Source organism: Eulemur rufifrons, chromosome 27, assembly GCF_041146395.1.
Source record: "Eulemur rufifrons isolate Redbay chromosome 27, OSU_ERuf_1, whole genome shotgun sequence".
Classification (NCBI taxonomy): domain Eukaryota; kingdom Metazoa; phylum Chordata; class Mammalia; order Primates; family Lemuridae; genus Eulemur; species Eulemur rufifrons.
The window spans coordinates 17,506,120-17,531,279 of record NC_091009.1 but is presented as its reverse complement, the minus strand read 5'-3'; the positions used below and the strand labels follow the sequence as shown (position 1 = coordinate 17,531,279).

At 40.4% G+C, this 25,160-nt stretch overlaps 1 long non-coding RNA gene across 2 annotated transcripts; it reads left to right on the top strand.

Annotated features, from left to right (window-relative positions):
* The first annotated feature begins 3,364 nt into the window (after nucleotides 1–3,364).
* LOC138375665 (uncharacterized) lies at nucleotides 3,365–23,497 on the top strand. 2 transcript variants are annotated; one of them, XR_011231552.1, is made up of 5 exons: nucleotides 3,365–3,675; nucleotides 5,235–5,420; nucleotides 7,940–8,075; nucleotides 11,911–12,078; nucleotides 22,902–23,497. It is a non-coding gene; the product is annotated as an uncharacterized lncRNA (long non-coding RNA). The 2 variants fall into 2 exon arrangements; XR_011231553.1 differs by lacking the exon at nucleotides 22,902–23,497 and having other exon boundaries at nucleotides 11,911–12,237.
* Nucleotides 23,498–25,160: the final 1,663 nt, after the last annotated feature.

Below are 25,160 nucleotides of genomic sequence, written 5' to 3'. Positions count from 1 at the left end.
TTGCCCAGGCTGGTCTCAAACTCCTAGTTGCAAGTGATCCTCCCACCTCAGCCTCCCAAAGTGCTAGAATTATAGGCATGAGCCACCATGCTGAGCCCTGTATCATTTTTAAAGACTAAATAGCAGCATCTAGCACATAGCAAGGCTTGAATCAAGGTTGCTTGCCCCTCAACAACAGTCAGGCCTTGGACTTGTTCTCCTGGAGTCCTGAGCTTTCGGCTTCAGAGGTTCTGGGACGCGAATTTGGCAGCTGAAGCATTGCTTTCTTGGGTGTCCTGACCACAAACCCCCAACTCTAACATAATCTGAATGTGTGTCTCCTCTGTGTAACCTGAAGGAGGCACCTGACCAACACACAAGTAACTGCCCTTGAGCTCGTTTGTTCTCCTGTTAAAATCCTCCTGGGAAGAAAGAGAAAATATTGGTCACACTGATGCAAGACCTCGTGGGCATTGTAAGGGAAAAATAATAATCTCAGGATCCCCCCAAAATTCATTATGCCAAAAGGGAGAACTGAGCCTGAGAACTGAGTCGCACAAGCACTGCCATCCTCTCCCCAATGAGGTACATTTGTCCTCTTTTAACACACTGACTGCCACACTAGAAAAAAAAATGTGTTTTCCTTGGGTCCATAGCGTTTCATGAAAATACAATAAAAACTTCGAAAACAAAATGATCCTTTCTAATTTAATGAAAAAATTGTTATTTTTTTATCATTTTCTGTGTGTGCATGAGTCATATGCAATTAAATTGTCAATATAAGAACATCAACAAGTAAGATTTTCACGAACCAACGGCAGGGTTTTGCCCAGGGGCTACCCATCAAGTAACGTGCATGCTATAGCATTGCAGTGTGAGTTGCCTGCACACCATGCGGCTCCCAAGGGAATGAGACGTGTAAGTTACATGTGCTTCACAAGGCCCAGACCCAAAACTAGCATGAGTTAAATACAACTCACATGGCAGTTAATGTGTTAAAAAATAAAGGGGCTTACAAAGTGTCTAAATGTGATTTTTCTTTTCAGACTGGGTATGGGAGGGAGGAAGAAGCTTGGCTGATCAGATGGTCTTGTTATGCAGATAAACTTCACCACAACAGCCCTCAGGGAAATGCTTTTATTCAGACATTTCTGGGTGTCAGACTCTCAGCAAACCTGTCCCAGATCAAATAGGCAGGGCCTGGCTGCATTTAGCAGAGGTTCTCTACAGACACGAATCTCTCCCCCAGTCTTCCCACCTGGACAGTCTTATGGCATTTTTCCTGTTTGCCTGCAGCCATCTCAAAATATGGCAAAGAATGTATTTGGGGTTAAAATATTTATTTTCTTCAATCATAAAAATATCCCTTCAAGATATACAGCCCCTATAAAATGAGGCTGTCATGTGCATGTCAATTATAACCTTAGGACTGTGGCCTAAATAAACTCTTGAATGTCAATTACAAGTTTATCTCCACAGATGCAAATCAGGGAAGATATAAGATCACTCTTCTACTCTTTTTTTTTTTTTTCTTTTTTTTTTTTTTTGAGACAGAGTCTCACTCTGTTGCCCGGGCTAGAGTGAGTGCCGTTGCGTTAGTCTAGCTCACAGCAACCTCAAACTCCTGGGCTCAAGCGATCCTGCTGCCTCAGCCTCCCGAGTAGCTGGGACTACAGGCATGCGCCACCATGCCCGGCTAATTTTTTTTTTTCTATATATATTTTAGTTGGCCAGATAATTTCTTTCTAATTTTAGTAGAGACGGGGGTCTCACTCATTGCTCAGGCTGGTCTCGAACTCCTGACCTCCAGCGATCCACCCGCCTCGGCCTCCTAGAGTGCTAGGATTACAGGTGTGAGCCACTGCGCCCGGCCACTCTTCTACTCTTGGAGAAAATATTCACATCGATGATTTCCTCTACCCCCTTTTTGAATGTACATCTTATGTAGATTTACAGAGCATCAAATAGAGCTTCACAAGAATACCATCAACTGCCTCACTGCTCTCCTCTCTCACCCCTCCCTTTTTCCTGTGCACCCCCCCTTTCTTCCTTTAAATGCGAAGTTCTCAACTAGTTCTGTGCGAGCCCAGTCCACAACAGATACTCTGTGGGCTGTGCTTTTCCCAGGCACATCCTTAAAAATCTCGGCTTAATAAACCTTGGCTGAATGTGACTCTCTTGCTTTCAGTCACTTGTTATTGAAGTTAGCAGCATGAAGAGGTATTTCTCGTTATGAATGGATACAATGGCATGGGTTTTAATCATCTGTCTCTCGTGAACCTTATTAGCAAGGTTAGTGTCACTGAGGCCCATCAACTCTTGGACATTGAAAAGTTAAACATTTTACCTTCAAAGGCACTAAAAAGGCTACTTTGGTTTTTACAAATTAGCATTTTAGGGCACACTTAAAACCATGACTCCAATATTATAAAAATGATCCATGTAACCAAAAATATTAATATTGGTACCCCCATGATACTTTGAAATAAAAAAAAATAGCATTATGAACTAAAATAAAATCTTAAGGCTCCAGCTCAGTCATTTCCACTCCTACTCCCTTATTTTCCATTTCCTTAGTTCTCATTCCTGCGCACGGTACAGGCCACACCTGAAGCTGGTTCAAACTGGCCGCCGCAGGCAGAACTCGGAACCTGGTTCGACAGCCTAATGGCGCGGCTTGAACCTTGCGACAGCCCGTAGGCCCCATTCTTTCTCTTCCGGAGCTCAGCTGGATGGATCTCCTTATTTTAGCCAGGGAAGCTTGTGACTAAAAGCTGCATTTTCACAAGAAACTACCAGTCAGTAAGAGCCTCTGTCCAGAGGAACTCTGGCCTCCGAGTCCCCTGAAACCGCCTCCAGCGGTGCGCCCGGAACTGCGCAGGCGCGGCTCCGTTGACCTCGCCGGGTTCACTTCCGGAGGTCGCACGCCCTGCTTTCTTGCCGGGGCTGTGGTCTCCGGTGTCAGCTGAGTGGCAGCCTCCTTCCTACCGGCTCGGGCGGGCCTGAGGGGACCCAGCCGAGCCGCGGGGCCCGCTCCGACCCGGCCATGAGCGTGGCCGCATGATGCTTCCCTGCCTTGGCCGCTGCAGTCGTTGCCGCCGCCGCCGCCGGGTGAAGCCGCAGTGGCGGCGGGCGACACTGCCCGGGCCTCGGGTGAGTGGCTAAAATTTCTATAATTAGAAATATTTTAAATGTTTAATGTTGTAAATAGTAGAACAAGCATATTGTATTTTTAAGAAATGTTCTCTTATTTTTGGTGGGAGTGCAAAGTAGGGTCAGTTATTTTGAGGTTAGTTTCTTGTTGAAATATGCACATAAGTTAATATTTTGTTTGTGATGTTACATTTGGCCTTCCATTCTCCATTTACAGACCCATACACAGATATAGGATGAGCTTGATCCAGACAACATGTATGAAGATCTCTATTGAAATGTTTTGGTTTTCAATACATGCTTCTCTTAGTTTTATGTGAAATTGCTTTTACAGGAACTTCAGATATTTTTGAAGAAAGTGATTAGTAAATCTTGATGGAACCTATTATTACTTTTTAACTGAAACTCATATTGACAATATAAAATTATCAGTAATTATCAATAACAGCATATCTCAGAGGATCTTTCAGAGAAGGATCTTAGACATTCATCTGGGGCTGCCGATCAAAAAGAAAAAAAACACAGTAAATGCACAAGTAGAAGGTAAGAACTGTATTTTACAAAAATTTAAAGTCATTTGATTCAGCAAATCTGGGATTCTCCATTTCTAATATGTTTTGAGGTGATGCCAATGCTGCTGGTCCCTGGTCCACGCTGAGTAGCAAGGGTACAGACTTCCCTGTAGAGAAATCTGGAAGCAGAGCCATTGGAGAAAAGTTCCAGTATAGAGGATCAAAGGAAAGCATTACTTTGCTTTTATTTCTGACCGTGTTTCTAGTCAGAGGGGAAAAAGCAAAGAGATGAAGTAATCTAAATTATAGATATAAAATATTACTGCTAAATAAAGAGGAAAGAAGTGGTGGATATAATCCATCAAAAGAATGGTGACCACAGATCTGGAAGAGGGATTGTGAGTGGAGAAAGAGGGAGGAAAGAAAGAAGTTAGATTTACACATATGATTAGATAGTTGTTGCCCCAGAGATTTCTGGAAGCAAGACTGCTAGAACTGCTAAGGTATACCACAGTGACTCATTTCTCCTTTCCATAACTGTCAGGCATCAAAGATTTGTGCTGCATTCATATTCATTTATCAAAAGGAATTAATTTTAATATAAAAGCATTGGCTGTTTTCTGAAGAAAGCCAAATTTTTCTTAAACTAGCTGTTTTCTAAAAATCATTGAGATTAATGTGATTTTAGGTTAAAATATAGAAGGAAATTAATTTTAGAAACAATAAAATTAATAGAGCTCATTCTTTGAGCTTGTTATTTTCAATGCATATTACACTGGTTTTGAAATATAAAAGGTTACTAATCTCTAATAATTGTTTGGTGATATGAATTTTTCCTTTTTGATAAATATTTCAATATTGAGAGCTGATTATACATAATTTCTTAGATGTATTTTATATACGTTTTCCATGAGTGGACAAAGAAACTTTAAGATGGGAAAACTAGAGGATGTAAGAAATGTAGGCCTAGCTGCATTCTAGGCGAGTATGAAGAATTTTATTAACTGTTATTGTACAACTGTGTATCCATGCTGATCAATTAAAAACACTTTCTCTCATAAGAAATGGATTATACATTACACTAAACTGTCATCACAACTGTGTCCTTACTAAATGAGAGGACAACTGAAGAATATGATAAATACTTAGAGCATAATGGTATAAATGATTCTCATGTATTGCATTAAAAATATGCTGTATTCCTCTCCCATCGGCCTTGTCATTTATCCTCGCAGTGTTATGATTTGCACTTCTAATTAAAGATCACTGTTCATATTGTTATATGCACACTTTCCTATTTCAGTTATTTTCATTTGAAATAGAATGTCACTTTTGACATCTTAACTATGTATTGTGTTAAACCTATATTCCTATTTTTCTTCAGTTTATTTCTGTCATGTTGTTGTTGGCAGCAACAAAACAAAACAAAACACCAAAAGAAAAAACAACCCCAAACTGAAAGTAAGCCCATTCAAAGCCAAGCTACATGATTCAGCTCAATACTAATTCTCCATGGCTATATGACTGGCTTTGCCATAATTCCACATATATAATCATTTACATTGCTTGTATTTCCCTTTTGTTTTTCAGGGTCTCCGGAGAAACATCATCAGTTGAAGGCGATAACAAAATTTTTTTATCTGAAATTACTCGATGCACATTGTAGGAAATATGTATTATTCATGATACAATTTGTTTCAAAGGCCACAGTCACCAAGAAAGTTTCTAGTCCAAAAATACGTGTACGAAGAATAAAGGTGCAACCAGCCAGATCAGGTACATTTTTTTGGTGGTATTTAGAGACAAAGTCTCACTGTGTCACCAAGGCTGATATGGGGTGGCCCAATCATTGGCTCACTGCAACTTCAGACTCCTGGGCTCAAGAGGTCTTTCTGCCTCCATTAGGTTCCCAATTTGCAATCCGTGTCTTTGTTAGGATATTGACAGAGGTGAATTAGGAGACTGGGATTTTTCCAGTGTTTCAAATACTTACTGGAACTCTGACCTTTACTTAGAGGAACACTTTATGCTAACATGTCAGTCATGTTTTAACTTTAGTTATATCACCTTATTGTCGTTACAAGGATGATATTTAGGCAGTCATATGTTCTGACAGTCCAGACTGTGTGTTGGGGAGGAGTTACCTGTAATTATTGAAAATGAGGAGAATAATTAATCATTCCTTAATTACTATTTGGTAGAGACTTTAAGACAGTGATCATGAAACATTTTGGCCTTAGGGTCCATTTGTAGTACTAAAAAATATTGTGTAGAAGTAAGCAACACCTGGAATTAGCGGTACATTGATCCTATGCTATTTCAAGATATATTACTACATGTGTGTACGGTCAAAATGTTATATAGAATTTGTTTTCATACCCTAAAATTTTGTATAAATGGCGTACAGTACAAGTAAAAGTCTGCAACTTTTTTACTTGCTCAACATTATATAATATTTTTGAGATCTATCCATATTGTCACCAGTAACCCTGGTTTAATTTAAGTTCCTTATAACATCCAAACACCTACACGTATGATATTTAACTAAACTCTCTGAATGTGGATAAAAAAGGGCACAAATGGAAGTAAAAGTGACTGGGGATTCCTAGAGCTTTTATATTAAGTGCTGTCTATCCTTTGATATTTACAATATTGTACACTAAACTGGAGAAAAAGTATGATACAAAACCCAGATTTATCTATTGATGTATTCAATTAAAATGCATAGTATACAGGACACTGATATTTTTTATTTGAAACATTTCTGTAAACACTCATTCATTTCAGGCCTGCATTGCCTTTATTTTGCAATATTGCCTTGTATCTCCTTCCATTTCTTTATCTGCCTCTGGAATTCATTCTCCCTGTAGTACTTAGAGTAATGTCTCTCCAGTGCAAAGAAAATGATGAACAATTCCTTGAATTCTTAGTATCCAAGTACCTTACAATTTCATATAAAGTTTTCTTAACCTGACTTCTGCCCACATCTCCATCATTATTCTTTTCCCTGTCTGCCTTTTTCTGTGGCATTATCGAAAGGGGGATTGCCCTTTTCACCAGTCCCTGTATTTTCCCATGTACAAATGCATATGTACTTGCAGGCTTCTCTCTTGCTCTTGCTGCTTCCTGGGCTGCTCTCACTTTCTCTCAGCCTCTACACCTTTTAACCAGGCTGACCTCACTCCTTAAGTCTCAGCTCAGGCATGATCTCTGGAAAAGCCATTTTCCTTTATAAACTCTTAAGCCCAAGCGCCAATAATTATTGAGTGAAATAGGTAGAGATTGTTTTACCAAAGATGTTTTGGGGGATTGTTCCCTACAGTCCAGGAACAGAGGGGACAGCCATGGAAAGAAATAACTTAGAGTTTGGGTGGGGAAATTAGAGTAGAGAAATCAATAAGGTCCTAAGGCAGCCCTAAGGAAGGAGATGCCTGTTTATCTGGGGAAAGAGCCAGAATCAAGGAGAACTTCATGTAGCAGCCTGAGTCTTAAAAGATGGAATGAGGCCGGGCGCGGTGGCTCACGCCTGTAATCCTAGCTCTCTGGGAGGCCGAGGTGGGCGGATTGTTTGAGCTCAGGAGTTTGAGACCAGCCTGAGCAAGAGCGAGACCCCCATCTCTACTAAAAATAGAAAGAAATTATATGGACAGCTAAAAATATATATAGCCGGGCATGGTGGTGCATGCCTGTAGTCCCAGCTACTCGGGAGGCTGAGACAGGAGGATCGCTTGAGCCCAGGAGTTTGAGGTTGCTGTGAGCTAGGCTGACGCCACGGCACTCACTCTAGCCTGGGCAACAGAGTGAGACTCTGTCTCAAAAAAAAAAAAAAAAAAAAGATGGAATGAAATTTATCAGAATAGCAGAGGAAAGCCTTTGTGATATAAGGAACAGAGTGTATGCTGATAAAGGTACAGAAAGTAAGAGTGATTTTATCAATCATTACTAAGAAACACATGGTCTACATGTGGTTAAAAAGGTACTGTTAGTGTTATGAAGTAGACAACAGCACCCAGTGTCCCTTTATATGTTTTGCTATACTTTAAGATTGTGCTTTGTTTCTGATGGTTTTGTTCATTTCTGTTGGGTGCATGAATTGTGAGTCTGTGAGATGTTTGTATGCCAGGTAGCTGGTGACATCTAGTGCCTTCTGTAGTGATTCCTTGAAGTTGTAGATAATTAGGAGCATTTTTAAAGAAGTAAACATTCTGCTGCAGATTAAGCTTCATTTACACTCTCTCAATTTATAAAAGTAAAAAAAAAAAAAAACCTTTAATTTTCTCTCTGTTTTTATGAAGACTGTAGCTCTTATGGAACTGTTCTAAGTAGCTCATTTGAACCAAGTATATGGATTTGACAGCACAACAAGTCTTTGTCAAAACATCACAGCAAGAGGAAGAAGAGCTTGAAGGAAGTGAAAAGAACCAGCCAGAGGTATGAGAAACTTATATTTAAATTCCTGGTTTAATGTTGTTTTCTTTGCATTAATAACGTGACCCAGTCCAAGGCATTTTTCCTTTTGGAATAGCATTTTAGAATCAGTGGGTCATAATTTAAATATTTAATGTTAAAATTATTGTAAGTAGTTATAAAATGCAAAACATTATTAAACTGAGTAGTAACTTATAGCTAATCTTTGCTCTTGGAATAGAGGCAAAGGATTTCTGGAATTTTGTTTGCTCTTTAATTTTTACAACCTCCTTACATGATAAGGAAAGTAACATCTAGGATGGACTCACAGTAGTAAGTGATCAAAATTATGAACAATTTCACAGTGATGGCCTTTGAGTAGGATTCATGTTAAAAGAGCAATCATTCCCACTAAATCTACATTTACGTTTTTATATTGCCCATCAGTAGTGCCTAGGTTAAATATGTCTTCTGCCTTGTGTCTGATTCACTTCAGCGTCTACATTCAGGGAGAGAATGGAGTCATAGATCCCGTGCCTTTGTAGAAAGTCATACCTTGCAGAATGGGGACTTTGATATTAGGGTATACCAGTAAGTTTGTCACTTATTTACGTGCTCTCAGTCAGGATATATCAAAATTATTTTGTCCACTGTTATTGGTGGGCATTCAAATATACTAGACCTGTCCTTAAGCAGATGTTCTGCGTAGGTATGTGACACTGTCACATTATGCTATATGATTTGAATTAACATTCAACAAGTCACTTTCCTTTCTGACTGGTATTTATTTTGTTTCCTAATAATGTAAGATTTGCCTATTCTCCAGATGCTCAACCTATAGTACAGATTCTCCATGACTTATGATGGTGTTACACCACAGTAAACCCATCATAAGTTGAAAATATCAGAATATGAAAACACATTTAATACACATAACCTACTGAACATCATGGCTTTCCCTATCCTACTTTAAACATGCTCAGAACACATACATTAGTCTACAGTTGGGTAAAATCATCTAATACAAAGCCTATCTTATAATAAAATATTGAATATCTTACATGCAACATACTGTTAGCCTGGAAAAAGGTCAAATTCAAAATTAAAAAAACACATTGAAATTGGGATGTGTCATACCATAGTAGAGTCAAAAAATTTTAAGTTGAACCATCGTCATCATGTCAAAATTGCAATGGTTTCACACCATTATAAAGTCAAAAGGTTGGAAGTCAGACCATCATAAGTCAGGGATTATTTGTATATGAGAATATTTTATACAACAATTTGAAAAGTCTCATTGATAAAAATATTTATTCTATTTATAATGATAGTACTTAGTAGGAGTAGTGCAAGTCCCCTTGACTTTATAGAAGAAATTGACTTACTTCCTAAAATGAATGATGTGGGCTGTAAGATTTTAACAAAAAGATTGTGATAGTGTAAAAATAATATTTTATTAATATGTATACCACATGTTGTTCATCCAGTTCATCTATTGATGGACATGTTGGTTTTCCAAGTGTAAAGTTTTAAAAATGTTTTGGTTTAGGTGCAAAAATCTCTGGCAGCTCAATTGACAGAGGCTATAAGATGGAAAAAAAAGATGGAAGACTACTTGCAAAAGTATAATTAAAAGCAGCATGCAAAATAACTTGAGCATTTATAAACCAAATAAGCAGTGTAATATGACATTATATCAGTTATGGTAAGTACATTTGTGTGAAGCCAAGGAAAAGTTTTAGCTTTAAGCTATTTCAAAATGCATACCTTTTGCACGTTTTTTCTAAATTTTACACATTCATAAGAAACAGCTTTGCACCGACTGAATCAATAGCCTTTAACTTATCCACAAGGCTCTCATCTCATGAATTCCTAAGCCAGAGACTACCTGGGTTAAGATATTTGATGGATACAATTTTGAGGTGAAGACTCTAGATTGGGAAGACACAATCCTCCAAATGACATAGTTGAGTGAGCACCTGAAGGAACTTTATAAGATTTCCATAGGGTCATGTCTCTATGGAAAAGGAAATTATTCACAAGAAAACAAAGGCAAATATTAGGTAATCTGACACTCATGGAAAAGTTTTGCATTATAAAAAGACAAAATATGCTGGTCAACAGCCTGAGGGTGAGGGTCCCTCCCAAGATTAGAATATAACACTACACTCAAAGTTACACAATGGGAATAAACATGGACTGTAGAAGAGTAGCTGTATCTGCACAATTAATCCACAGCAAGGAATGGTTGCTGAGTGTGTGGTTGAGAATATTGTCAATGAGAAGTGAACTAGAAGGAGGAGCCCTCTGTAAAGAGGTCAGGGTTGGAAACATGGATCAGGGAATCTGGGTTAAGGTCTTGATATTTAAGGACCTCTGCAAGAATTTAAAAAGAGGAATAATGAGGGACAGGAGTAGACAGGGGTACTGCATTTAGAAATAAAGTGGGGTCAGAGGGGAAGGGAGTATGGTCAGTGCTAACAGTTGGTGCTGAGAAGCAATCAAATTAAGGACTAAAAAATAGGGCCTTGATGTCCCTCAGAATGTTTTAATTGGAAGTATATGATTGAAAATCAGATTTTAGTATAAAAGAAGACAAGAAGTGATGAAAAATAGATCTCTGGATGAGACTATATGTTAAAGAATAATAGAGTCCATGTAATCCCAGCCCTTTGGTAGGCCAAGGCAGGAGGATCACCTGAAGCCAGGAGTTCAAGGCCAGCCTAGGCAACATAGCAAGGCCCCATCTCTAAAAAAAATTAGAAAAAAAATTAGCCAATCATGGTGACACACACCTATAGTCCCAGCTACTTGGAGGCTGAGGCAGGAGGATCACTTGAGCCCAGGAATTCAAGAGGCTGTAGTGAGCTGGGATGGTGCCAGTACACTTCAGCCTGGGTGACAGAGTCGGACCCTGTCTCAAAAAAAGAATATCAGAGTTCAGTGGAAGGAGAGAAACAGGGTGATAGAAAAGCCACAAGAGGTCACACATGGTGGCTTATACCTATAATCCAAGTACTGTGGGAGGCTGAGGTGGAGGATCACTTGAGCCCAGTAGTTCCAGATAAGCCTGGGTAACAGAGTAAGAATTCATCTCCATAAAGAAAATAAAACAATTATCAAGGAGTAGTGGTACATGACTGTAGTTCCAACGACTGGAGAGGCTGAGGAAGGAGAATAACTTGGGCCTCAGAGGTAGAGGCTGTAGTGAGCTATGATCATGCTACTGCAGTCCAAGAGACACCGGGTGACCCTGTCTCAAAAAAAAAAAAAAAAAACACGAATCAGAACCCCAAAATTAAAAAACAAAAAAACTGAAGAGCTATAAGAATCAGGCAAAAGATACATTATTAATATGGAGAAGACTTAAACTTGTTTTGTAGCTCTCTAGAGGGAACGTGGCACCTGTTTCTCCCTTTAAATATTTCAGTTTCCATCAGCATTAAAACTAAATTGGTCTTTCAGATTAATGATTCTCACTAGAGAATTACTTGATTATTAAGACCCATTGGCATAAAACAAGAGCATTAGGAGAAGAAAACATTGTGATTTAGAGATTAGACCACACTCTTGAATTGTTCTTAAGATACATTTTTCAGTTTTTAAGAATTTAAAGTGACTTTATTCTTTGAAGTATCAGATTACATGAGTACTGAAACAAGAATGATTCCTTTTTATAATTAGATTTAATATGGAATTACATTAACAATTTAGTTGATACTGATGATAAACATTTTAAATTTCTGCTTTTTTCACATTTTTAAAATTACTATCTGAATCACGGACTCAAAACTTAAAAAAATATGATAGCTATCTGTATTATAGTTATTTTAAAATGTATACTTTCAATTTGTTTTAGCCACGGGCATGATCTCAGCTAGAAACTCAGTATTACATATCGGGAATCTGAAATCTCCACAACAGAAACTTCTGAAGAAGATTTTGATGAAACCACATATAGAAGATATAAGCAACTCTATCTAAAAGAATTAAAATGTAGAAAATCTTCGTCGAGTAAACTAAGCAAGTAAGTCAAAACATAGAATCATAGAAAATAATGTAAGCTCATTAATTTGGCTCAGAAGCGTAAGTTTTAGTGAGGGAGGGTCATGAGATTAATTGGAAGTGAAAACTAACTAGATACTATAATTTTAGAAAATGATGTTTGTGAAATTACCTTTGACATATTGCTTTAGGATAGTTTATGTCTTTCTCCCTTTTTGTTTTTATATAGCTTTTTTTTCATGTAGTATTATCATGTAGTTAACCTGATCTTTTAGTCCTTCAGCTAAGATATGTTTGAAGCATCATAATTTAGACAGTCATATTGTTATAAGTTGCTCGCCAGCATTTCCCTAAGTAGAAATATTAATGGGTTTAACTACTTTTTGGAAGATTAGAACTTAAAGCAGTCAAGTACTACTACTGCTCACTCATCATATTCTGGCACTTCATAAATTAACTTTCCTTTATTGCGATCTTTGGTATTGTCACTAGTGGCACCTTGAGACAAACTATCCCGTATAGTTTTCCACTCTACATAAAGGCATATTTGTGAACTATGGAATGATTAACATAGGGATGAGGGGATGGATAATTCAGAAAGTGGTTAAAAATAGTACAATGTTCAGCCAGAGTGTCAGGTGTGTGGAAGACAGAAAGGACAGGTCCCACCTCTGATACCTTGGTAACAATGTTAGCAGCTAATTTTCGTTGAAGCTGCATTAGTTCTTTTTGATCACCAGCTCAGCTATCTTGTTTTCCCCTAGAAGTTGTTGCTCTGAATTATTCCTCAGTGCCAAATACTTAATTTTTTCCAGATAATGGGTGAAATGTACAAGGGTAGTGAAAGCAAGTGCTTGACAATGTCTTTGAGAGATTTCTTTTAAATCTCCAAGCTAATTTACTAAATGAAAGTATTTCTAGCTTGAAGTTGGAATATTTTGTTGTATATACCTAAGGAGTACAACATGATGTTTTAACACATTTACACATAGTGAAATGGTTATTATAGTCTAATGATTTAACATATTCATTATCTCACATAGTTACCCTGTAAACATGAGTATTTCTAATGGCATCCTGAAGAATCTTACAAAGAGAGCCATTCCAGGCCGGGCGCGGTGGCTCACGCCTGTAATCCTAGCACTCTGGGAGGCCAAGGTGGGCGGATCGTTTGAGCTCAGAAGTTCGAGACCAGCCTGAGCAAGAGCGAGACCCCATCTCTACTAAAAAAAATAGAAAGAAATTATATGGACAGCTAAAAATATATATAGAAAAAAAATTAGCCAGGCATGGTGGTGCATGCCTGTAGTCCCAGCTACTCGGGAGGCTGAGACAGGAGGATCGCTTGAGCTCAGGAGTTTGAGGTTGCTGTGAGCTAGGCTAACGCCACGGCACTCACTCTAGCCTGGGCAACAGAGTGAGACTCTGTCTCAAAAAAAAAAAAAAAAAGTATGATTGCGAACAGTAGGCATGCTCTGATGTATTTTCAGTGTTAAAACGCTGTTTAATGGGAAATTTTATTTACTCGTGGCAACTTTTTAATTTTAAAGTGCAAGTCATTTAGGAATAATTTACAAAAAAGTGAAATACTAACCACTTATTTTTGCAATCTTCATAGAGCTCATCAGACTCTAGCAGAGGTCGGTACCGAACGGCTTCAGGAAAAACACAAGAGTTCCCTAGACCTCACTCTAACTCTAAACCTAGGCTTAAACCTAGCCTTAACACTAACACTAGCCCTGGCCCTTATCATAGCCATAGCCCTAACCCTAACCCTAACCATAGCACTAGCCCTAGGTTCAGTTCCACTATGTGAATTCAGACCCCACATCTGTCCAAATAGGGTAAAGGAAGGAATATTGGTGGGGGCAGTGGCTCACGCCTATAGTCCTAGCACTCTGGGAGACCAAGGCAGAAGGATCTCTTAAGCTCAGGAGTTCGAGACCAGCCTGAGCAAGAGCAAGACCCTCATCTCTACAAAAAATAGAAAAATTTGCTTGGCATGGTGGTACGTGACTGTAGTCCCAGCTGCTCTGGAGGCTGAGGCAGGAGGATTGCTTGAGCCCAGGAGTTTGAGGTTGCTGTGAGCTACAGTGATGCCACTGAACTCTAGCCTGGGTGACAGAAAGAAAGAAAAAGGAAGAATGTCAGCTTCAACATGCCCCTTCTTTAGAGATCCCTGGTGCTTTCTTCCTCAGCCCCACCCATAGTAACATCTTGCACAGGCAGGTTTCATAATGAGTTGAAAGGCAGCTTTCATTTCTCAATATGAGAAATTAAAAGTCTTGTCAAAGGATAGTCTATATTTAGTCATTAAAAGGAACCTGACCTAAAACAATTCGCATATCTATGAATTTGTATTTGTGTCTGAGTGTGTGGTGCAGTCCTTATTAGCAGTGGGGAAAATGGCATATGGCACAGGTCGCAGATGAAAGAGTTTTCAAGGGAAGTACATAGAGAATTCCAAAGGTGAAGGCTTGGCCCGGGGTTCCAGTTAGGAGATGTTAAGTTCAGCAGTCATTTATTCAAATGGAAATACTGAGTCGGATATACGATGCTTGAACTCAAGAGTGAACTGAGGGCTGAAAAAGTAATTTAGGAGCATTAGTTGCAGATGGTATTTTCAAGGTACAAAATTGGATGGGACCGCTGAAGCAGGAAGTGTAGGAGATAAGAGAGCTGAAGCCGTGGGCCTCTCACATTTAGAGTCATGGGATGATTAAGCGCCAGTAAAGGAGACTGAGAAGGGGTTGCTGGGGAGGTAGGAGGAGAATGAGGAGACGGTGTGGTAGGCCTACCAGTGGACCCCAAAGATGTCCGTACCCTAATCTGCAGAACTGGCGAATATATTACCTTATGTGGCAAAAGGGACCTTGCAGATGCAGTTAAGGTGAAGAAGCTTGGGATGGAGAGATTATCCTGGATCATCTTGGTGGGCCTAATCTAACCACCCAAGTCTTTAAACATGGACAAGGATGGCAGAAGAGGGGCTCAGAGAGATACGATGGTGGAAGAAGAGGCCCGAGAGATTTGAAGCGTAAGAGGGAATTGACCCGCTGTTGCCGGCTTTGAAGACGGAGGAGCCAAGGAAAGCAGGTGGCCTGAAAGCTGGGGATGGCCCTCCGCTGACAGTCAGCCAAGACATAGGACCACAGTCCCGCAGCCCAAGGACTGAATTCTTCCAACAGCCTGAGTGAGCATGGAAACGGATTCTCCCCTGCACCCTCCGGAAGAGAACTCAGCTCTGCCAACACTTTAATTTTACCCCAGTGAGACCCATGTTGGACTTCTGACCTATAGAACCGTAAAATAATAAATCCACGTTGTTTTAAGCCACTAAATTTGTGGTAATTTGTTACTGCAGCGAAAGAGAACAAATACATGTGGCTTGAACTAAAAGCTGAAAGAAAGTGTTTCAAAAAGGAGGGGGCCATCAGCTATGTCACGGGTTGCTGAGAGGTTGAGTCAGAGGAAGAGGTAACTGTTGTTTGGGACAACAGAGATCGTTGTCACCCTTGACAGGCAGTTTCAGTGGAGCAGCGAGGTCAGCAGTTTCAGCTGGAGTGGGATGAGTAACAGGGCAGGGTGAGGAAGCAGTGACTAGGACAAGTTTTGTTGTGAAGAGAAGGGAGGAAATGGGACGGTAATTGCAGAGGGGTGTATGTGCACACAAGAGCTTTGCTTTGTTTTAGTGGGAGACAGCCGGTTTGTTTGCTGAGGAATTGATCTTGCAGGGAGGGTGTGGGCAGCGAGGGTAAAGGGTGACCAGGAGCAATGTGGGACCCAGAGCACAGGGAGGGCCTGGCATTGACGGGACCAAGGGGCCAGAAGGATGGCAAAAAGGACAAGTACAGGCACCAAGGGGGTTGTAGTTTGATGATGGAAGAAAAAGGACTTCCAGTCTGATGGCTTCTATGTGAGGGTACCAGGGGGAGGAAAGCATGTTGGAGGTTTGAAGACAGAGAAAAAGGTATCAAATGGTTTATCTTGGAGCACGGGAGGCAATCTAATGACAGAAATGGAGCAACACTGCCCGCAGGAAGTGGCCTTCTGTGTCTCTTTCTCTTCCCCCTGCGGCTGGAACTGGGAGTGTTCTGTTGGGTTTAGGCTGTGCTCTGGAGCACGTTGTCACCTAGCAGACATAGAACCTGAGCAGCCTTCTTAGCCAGCCTGAGCCTCGGTTTCCTCGGCTTCATCACTGCAGTCACGCTCGCCCCACCTACTTCCATCAGAGGAGACGGCACGTACCAAACCGCTTCGTGGACTGCCAAGCACTGCCTGAGTGTGAGTCGTGATTCTTTCTTAATGGATGGGGCCCATCCCATAATACCTGGCCAAGGAAGGAGGAGATCCCCAGAAGGCTGGAGATGAGCATAGGGGAAGGGTGTCTGTCTAGTGATCTCTGCCTTCCGAGATCACTCCCTCCCAAAGCATGAGCAATAACTTCCACCTCCACCCAGGCCCTAGGAGGCCTGAGAAATTCCCAGATGAGTTTGTTTTCCTGGAGCAAAGGTAATACACACCTGTATGGGGGCTTTCCCTCCACAGGAAGCTCCTCTAGCCATGTCTGCAGCTGTCACCTGGCTAGATGAAGGAAGAGGAAAGAGGCCCTGATCCTGCCCTGCCACTTGCTGAGTGTCACCCTCCAGGATTGCCCCAGAAGCAGCAATAAGTGGCAATAAGTCTTCCTTCCGCCTTGTTACGCATGTGGTTTGGGGAAGGGCATCTTTTCAAATTAGATAGATAAGCCTTATTGTGACCAAAGAGAGGTAGCCTTCTCCCAGTGGAAAGCAGGGATCAGAGAGCTCCAGACTTTGCCTGGGGTCAGACACAGGTCAGCTGAAGAATCCAATCAGGTCTGTTTGACTCCAAGCTCATGTTTTTTTTCCACCATAGAACATGCCTGCCCAGATCCAACCAGCATGCCTGCTTCACAGGAAGAGGAAGCGGCGGGAAGGAGCCAGCATTACTGAGTGCTTACTTACCAGGGGTCCTGCTCTTTGCAGGACATCTGGATGGCTGCGAGCCTCCCAGTCTAAGAGTGACAGAGGCTGTTTCAGGATCAACCCCTGCCGTTTGGAGGGCTATAGGAGGTGGGCATGTGCTGGCTAAAAGCCATGCTGACTTCAACATTTGATCCTGGTCACTGAAGACAGAAAGACAAGGAAAATAGCAACATAAGTAGACACCATGTTCTCCTCTTCAAATACCTCTCTCTCTCTCCTCTCAGTCCCCTAATGCCAGGCAATGATCCCATTTTTTCCCCAAAATGGAAAGCAGGAGACAAAAGAAAAGTATCAAGGGGATGAAAGTGAAATAGAACTTACTCAAATCTCACGGAGATGTTCAAATGGTGGAGGAGAAAGACATATGAAAGGATATAAAAAGAGGGATATAAAAAGAAATAAGCATATTTCCCCTCTGATATGCCTTACCAAAACAATTCACTTCTGTTGTCTGTCCACTCGTTACGCTTCTAGATGACATAAGCTGGTCACGCAGCAGCTCATGGACCTACTGTTACATTGTTCAAGGCCAAGTTTCCCAAAGGAGTTAGGGAGGAACACAGTGTTGAGCCCATAACTTTTCTCTGGCATAAAGTTTTGTTAGAATTTTACTAAAGAAATGGGAAGAGAGGGAATGTATTGAAAGTATTTATTTTATATTCACAGTGGGATCCCTAATAGAAGGTGCTGGTACCCTTTAAAAAAAAAAGTTGGTATGTTTGTATAGAGCTGTGATCCTAAATTGGCACCATGCTTTCGGAAAGTACAATGTGTATCAGGAGCCACAAAATTGTTCATGTATTTTGACCCAATGAGCTTTTGGAGGAAAAAGTTACAAACACTAAAGATACACATAAGTGTTTATGACTGTGAAACATGAAAAACAATCACAATAGTCAATGTTGTGGGGAATAACGGAGTAAACTGTTAACCATTCATATGATGGAATATTATACACCCACCATAATTGGTGTGCTGGAGACAGCCCACACTGCCTTGCGAGGGCCAGTTGTGTGTATTCTTCCTAACTCTGCTTTCCTGATGCCATGGTAGCAGCAGGAAATCAGCCACAGCTGGAGTATTAACACCAGGCAGACTGGTAAACGCTACCAGTTTGAGCTCACCTCCATCCCCAGAGAGCAAGTTGTTAAACATTTGTCAGCACACCATTGGCTACAGTGTTATGTCAAAAGTATACAAAGTTATATATGTGTACTATTGTCAGAACAATGTTAAAAATGGATATAAATAAAGATAAGGCATAGAAGAGAATATAGACAAGTTGAGAAAAGATTAGTGTGGATAAATTATTTCTTTGTTTCAAGCTCTGTTTATTGCTATAATCTTTTTTTTTTTTTTTTTTTTTTTTGAGGCAGAGTCTCACTCTGTTGTCTGGGCTAAAGTGCTGTGGCATCAGCCTAGCTCACAGCTACCTCAAACTCCTGGGCTCAAGCGATCCTCCTGCCTCAGCCTCCCGAGTAACTGGGACACAGGTATGTGCCACCATGCCTGGCTAATTTTTTCTATATATATTTTTAGCTGTCCATATGATTTCTATTTTTAGTAGAGACGGGATCTCGCTGTTGCTCAGGCTGGTCTCAAACTCCTGAGCTCAAACAGTCCTCCTGCCTCGGCCTCCCAGAGTGCTAGGATTACAGGCATGAGCCACTGGCCTGCTGTAATCTTATTTATATAAAAATTTTCTTAAATGTTGGAAGCTACACACTTCTGTTTTCACTATGACCAAGTAAGCTCCTATGGACCCATCCTCTCACACATAAAAACCATAATACAAGGTGGCGGGGAGTGCGCAGGCAGGCTCGCTCCCTGTTAAAAAAAAAAAAAAAGAAAAAAGAAAGAACTATAATCTCTGGAAGGAAATACACACGCACACAAACTGTATATAGACATTGGAGAATGGAAAAGACAGGCAGATTCTGGAGGAGAGTCAACACTTGAAAGAGGGAAACAATATGAAATAAAGTATCCCATTTTTATGACAGTAAGTTTGAGGGCAGGCTGCAGTTAGCACTGTGTGCAGAGCAACTAAAGCTTTGATAGGAAATCGGCAATATTTTCGAGCCTGAAGACCAGGATACAGAGTTTAGAGTACCTAAAGCCATTGAAACTTGAGGAGAAAACCCAAGAAGAGAGTCAGAGAGGGGAAGTCCCAAGTCCTGTGTATAAACTCTGCCCAAATGTCTGGCTGCCCTGAACCACACTTTTGTGCTACAAATTCAAATCAGCCCACCTTGAGCTACAAGAAGTGAACTAATTTTGAGCTGCTGCCCAAGAGACAGAATTTGTAGCTTACCCCTAGCCAAGTTAAGTTGATTGCTTGCAAAAACCAAACAACCAACAAAAATATCAACTCTTTGGAGAAATACAACAGAATCAAGAGTCTTCACAACATAATATTCGCAATGTCTAAGGGACATTGCAAAGTTACTTGACATGTAAAGAACCAGGAAAATGCAACCTATATCTCAATGGAAAACAATCTCAAAATGACTCAGATGCTGGAATCAGGAAACAGGATTTTAAAGCACCTATATGACCTATGCTCCATGATGTAAGGAAAAATATGCTTGCAATGAATGGAAAAGTAGGGAATCTCAGAATGATCTACAAGAGCTTCTATAGAAATCATAATTAATTAAATGAACATTCTAGAACTAAAAATTATATCTGAAATTTTAAAAATTATGGAATGGATTTAGCAGAATGGAGGTAACTAAAGACAAAATCAGTGAACTTGAAGTTGGATCAATGGAAATTAATCTAAGAACAGAGAGAAAACACTTTTTTTTTAAATCAGAGAAGAGTTTCAGAGACCTGTAGAACCTGTGGAACATGTGCTCAACATACTTATAATGAAAGTCATAGAAAGAGAAGAGTGAGAGAATGGAGCAGAAAAATTATCTGAAGAAATAATGGCTGAACCTTTCCCCAATATGATGAAAGACATAAATTTATAGATTCAAGAAACTCAGTGAAGCTGAGCCAGGATAAATTGGAAGAGAACTGCCTAGGCACGTCATAGTCAAACTGTTGAAAAGCAAAGATAATGAGAAAGCAGACAGAAACAACATATTACATACAGAAAACAATGATGTGAATGACTGCTAACTTTTCATTAGCCATAAAAACACTGTTAAAATGCTGAAAAAAAAAATGTTATCAATTCTATAGCTAGTGAAAACATCCCTCAAGAACGAGGGCAAATAGGCCGGGCGTGATGGCTCATGCCTGTAATCCTAGCACTCTGGGAGGCCGAGGTGGGAGCGTTGCTTGAGGTCAGGAGTTCAAGACCAGCCTGAGCAAGAGCAAGACCCCATCACTACTAAAAAATAGAAAGAAATTAGCTGTATAAGTCTCATTAAAATAAAGTTAATGTCTCTCAATAGCAGCAGTGTTTTGGCCAGATAATTCTTGGAGGGAGGGTGCTGTTCTGAGTATAAAATAATGTAGCAGCATCCCTGGCTTCTTCCCACTAAATGTCAATAGTGCTGCTCTCCACAGTTATGTTAACTGAAAATGTGTCCAGACGTTGCCAACTGCCCCTGGAGAGGCAGATGTCTCCCTCTCCCCCATTAAGAACCAATGCCCTGAAGCAACCACTAAAAACTGCAGAGGTATAAACCAAAAAAAACAATAGATACATTAAAATGGAATTCTAGAAAACATTTACATGGTCCAAAAGAAGGCTGGGAATGGACAGGAATAAACAACAAAGGAGAAAAACAGAAAATAATAAAATGACAGATATAAATCCAACTGTATCAATATTACATTGTATGTTAATTGGCTACTCCAATTAAAAGGCAGAGATTGTGAGAATGAATGAAAAAGCCAGAATTAACTACTCGCTGTCTCAAGAGACACACTTTTAATATGAGGACATAGATAACTTGAAAGTAAGTGACAACTATAGTATAAAGCAGGGGTTGGCAAACACTTTCTGTAAAGGGCAAGAGAGTAAATGTTTTGGATTCAAGGACGTAGGACCTCCATCACAAGTACTCAATGCTGCCACTGTGGTACAAAAGCAGCCATATGCAAAACATGAATGAAAAAGATATGCCATGTAAATAGTATAAAACTGAGAAGACTGCAGTGAATATTTTAATAACAGATAAAATAGAATTCAGTGTTAAAGAGCATTACTAAAGGTAAACAGGGACAATTTGGGGGGGGGTTCTGTTTTTTTTTTTAATTTTTTTATTGATACATAATAATTGTACATATTCATGGAGTACATGTTTCATCTTGATACAAGCACACAACATACAATGATCAAATCAGGGTAACTGGGACATGATTCACCTGAAACATTCATCATTGCTTTATGTTGGGAGCATTTGAAAACTTCTAGCTATTCCGAAATACAATAAACTATTGTCAACTATAGTTGCCCCATTGTACCACTGAACATCAGAACTTCTTCCTTCTATTTAACAGAATTACCCCTTTACCAAGACAATTTGTAATGATAGAAGGATCAATTCATCAGGAAGCCATAACAATCATAAATGTGTATGTTCTTTGTAACAAAGCCTCAATATATGTGAGGTAAAAGTCAACAGAAGAGAAAAATAGACAATTCCACAATCACAATAAGAGATCTTTAATATCTCTCTCTCTCTCAGCAATTGATAGAACTAGACAAAAAGTCAGTAAAGACAAGAGGGTTGAACAACACTGTCAACTGTCTCAGCCTAACTGATTGATATTTACAGAACATGACACCCTACAACTGCAGAATGCACATCTTTGTGTGTGTGGTCTGTTCACCAAGAAAGACCATATGCAGGACCATAAAACCAATCTCAAGAAATTGAGAATAGTTAAAACCATACAAATTTGAAAATATAACCTCAATAAAATCACATTAGAAATCAATCACATTAAGATATTTAGAAAAATCCCAAGCATTTGGAAATTAAACAATACACTTCTAAATAATTCACGGGTCAAATAAAATATCACAAGGAAAATTAGAATAAACATTTTTCAAGCCAGCATAGAGGGAAACATATTTGAATGTGGAATTAGAAGTTTACAGGTGCAAATGTAGAGGCTTCTTGCCACAAAGACATTGCTAAGGAAAAGAGATAGTAATGCAGGAGGAAGGGGTTTCTATAGAGGCTGGTCAGAAAAAAGCTGTCAGGAGAGAACATCTGAACCGAGAACCCTAAATAATGAGATGATGTATAGTCATGCCCCGGTATCTCTGGAGGAATGGTTCCAGGACACCCTCCCCAGACCAAAATCTGCAGTTGCTCAAGTCCCTGATATAAGATGGTGTAGTGTTTGCATATAACCTATGCACATCCTCCCGCATACTTAAAATGACCTCTAGATTACTTATAAATAATACCTAATACACTGCCTAGACCTCACTTCATTCACATAGATCCACAGTTGGTTGAATGAGGATGCAAACCAGAAGGCCACCTGTATAATCCGGTAAACAAATCAAGGTGTTATGGGTTGAGCTGTGCCTCATAAGCAAGCTAGATGTGAAGTCCTAACCCCCACTACCTGGAAGTATGACCTTGTTAGGAGATAAGATCTTTTTTTTTTTTTTTTTTTTTTTGAGACAAAGTCTTGCTCTGTCACCCAGGCTGGAAAGCAGTGGCACCACCATAGCTCACTGCAGCCTTGAACTCCTGGGCTCAAGGGAACCTTCTGCCTCAGCCTCCCAAAGTGCTAGGATTATAGGCGTGAGCCACCACACTCAGCCTGGAGATGAGATAAGATATTTACAGAGGTAATCAAGTTAAGATGAGTCATTAGGATGGGCTCTAATCCAATGTGACTGTGTGTTTATACAAAGGAGAAATTTGGACACAGAGACAGATGCATACAGAGGGAAGACAAGGAGGAACACAGGGAACATGCCACCCGCAAGCCAAGGAAGCCCAGAGGCCAAGAGGGCCTGAGCTAACAGATCCTCCCTCACAGCCCTCAGAAGGAACCAACCCTGAAGACACTGTCATTTGGATTTCCGGCCTCCAGAACTGTGAACTAATAAATGTCTGTTTAATCACCCAATTTGTGGCCCTTTGTCACAGCAGCCCTGGGAAACTACTTAAGTAAATAAGGAGAATGAGCAGCTGGGATTCCTGTTCTCCAACTCCTCTCATGGAAGCACAGGAAGAGCACACAGGCAGCAAGAACATGGGGACAAAGGCCAGAGGCAGGAACCAGCCCCTCTCATCCTGCAGGCTTGACAGCTGCTCACCCAGGCCAGTGAGCTTTTCTAGGCTTTAAGGACAGATCTGTGGATGCAGACAGGGGGACTGACTCCATTCCACAAAATCGATATTAATAAATGTCTATTTAAGTGGTATAAAAGTAACTAAGTCTTCATTGCCAGTTAAATTTATTGATTGTAAAAAACTGCATTACATTTGAATACAATTCATTAGTTAGACTTTCTCACTCTGTAATAACTTCTCCGTATGCACAATAATTGCTGAGAAATCAGAGCCAATTATAAAATAAAGAAGTTACTCATAGTTAAATTCCAAAGGAAAATTCTAAACATTGATTCTAAAGAGTTTATTCAGGAAAAAAAAATATATTGCAAGATGCTGATGCATTTAAATACAGTTGATGACATGGGGTGGAGGGGCTACAAAATTAATGCTCCTTAAGGCCAAGGACAGTCTAGAGACTGCTGCAGGGGCCCAGGCTGGTGGCGGAGGAGCAAGGCAGAGCATCTGGTGTGGGAGATGGGGCCCAGGAGGCAGGCAGTGCTGTAGGCCTGGATACAATGTGGATTTTAAGTAGATGGGAAGTCACTGGAAGGTTAAGTACAGAATGAGGTGCCCTGGGAAAGGCTCTAGAGGGGAGAGACCAGGAAGAAATCTGGGACTGACAGGCTAGGACAGCCTCTCTGCCTCTCTCTATCCTGGAAACCTACTTGAGACTCTGATGAGTGACAGTGTAGCAGAAGCATTAAGAATCCCCCTCCCCTAACTAACTGCCACCTACTCACCCTTCAGCTCTCAGCCGGGGAAGTTTCTCTGCCTTCTCTATTATTGCACTCCTGATACTCCATAGTCCTTCTTCATTCCCTTTCACACTTTACAATGATACGTTTATTTGTGCAAGTCTTTGATCAGTGTCTCTTCCTCTAACTGTAAACTCCTGGAGAGCAAGGACCCTGTCTTGGGCTCACCACCAGGGGCAGACTCAAGTTTTGTGGGGTCTGAAGATGTTATTGAGGAAACGGGGTGGGGATTGGGGAGGCTCTCTTTAAGAAAATAAATATGCAATTACAAATATAAAATTAAGTATAAATAAATATTCATTTAAAGAATAGAAATCACAACAAATTCCTAGATCTTAAGAGGTTTAGGTCCCTTTTGAGGAGCTCACTTAGGCGATTTAGCAGGAATACTTATACAGAAATGTTTCCTAATGGTAACCAGTCTTCTCCTCCCTACCTAGAACATTCTACACCTCGCAGCACTCACACTGGCTGTGCAGGTGAGAGGCCTGAAGCTTCATCTTCATTAGCTGCTCAACATAACCATCTCTGTTCATCACTGTTTTCCCAGCACCTAGCATCATGCTGGTTATATATTCATAGCTATTATGATAATAACTTTTATGTTTTTTTTTAAACCAACATCTCCTGAGCATCTACCAGGACATGCAAAGACAAGCAAGGGGAAGAGAGATCTGGTCTCGCACAAGCAGTGAATGGTAAGGGAGATAATCACAACTGTGATTACTTTCAAGACAAGATCAGTCATATAAACAAGTTGCCAGAAAGGACAAGAGGCTAGGTAGCTTTTGTTTCCGAAAGGAAGGCAAAGTTGGGAAGCAGAGACCCTATAGGTCAGCTAGGAAAATTTGAGCTCACCAAGTGGCTGAGAGGGCATTTTATGTTTTTATGAAAGCACAGTAGCAGACAACTCATTCCAGCTCCTTTTCTAGACCAGAGGTTGCGGTGCTCAGCTGAGAAGAGGCAGGGCCCACCACCAAACTGCAGAGCTGTGTCTGGGCACAGCCAGTGTAGAAAACCATCTGTCCAACAGAAGCGTCCTCTAAAGGGGCTGGGCAGGAGGGTGGCCAAAGCTGA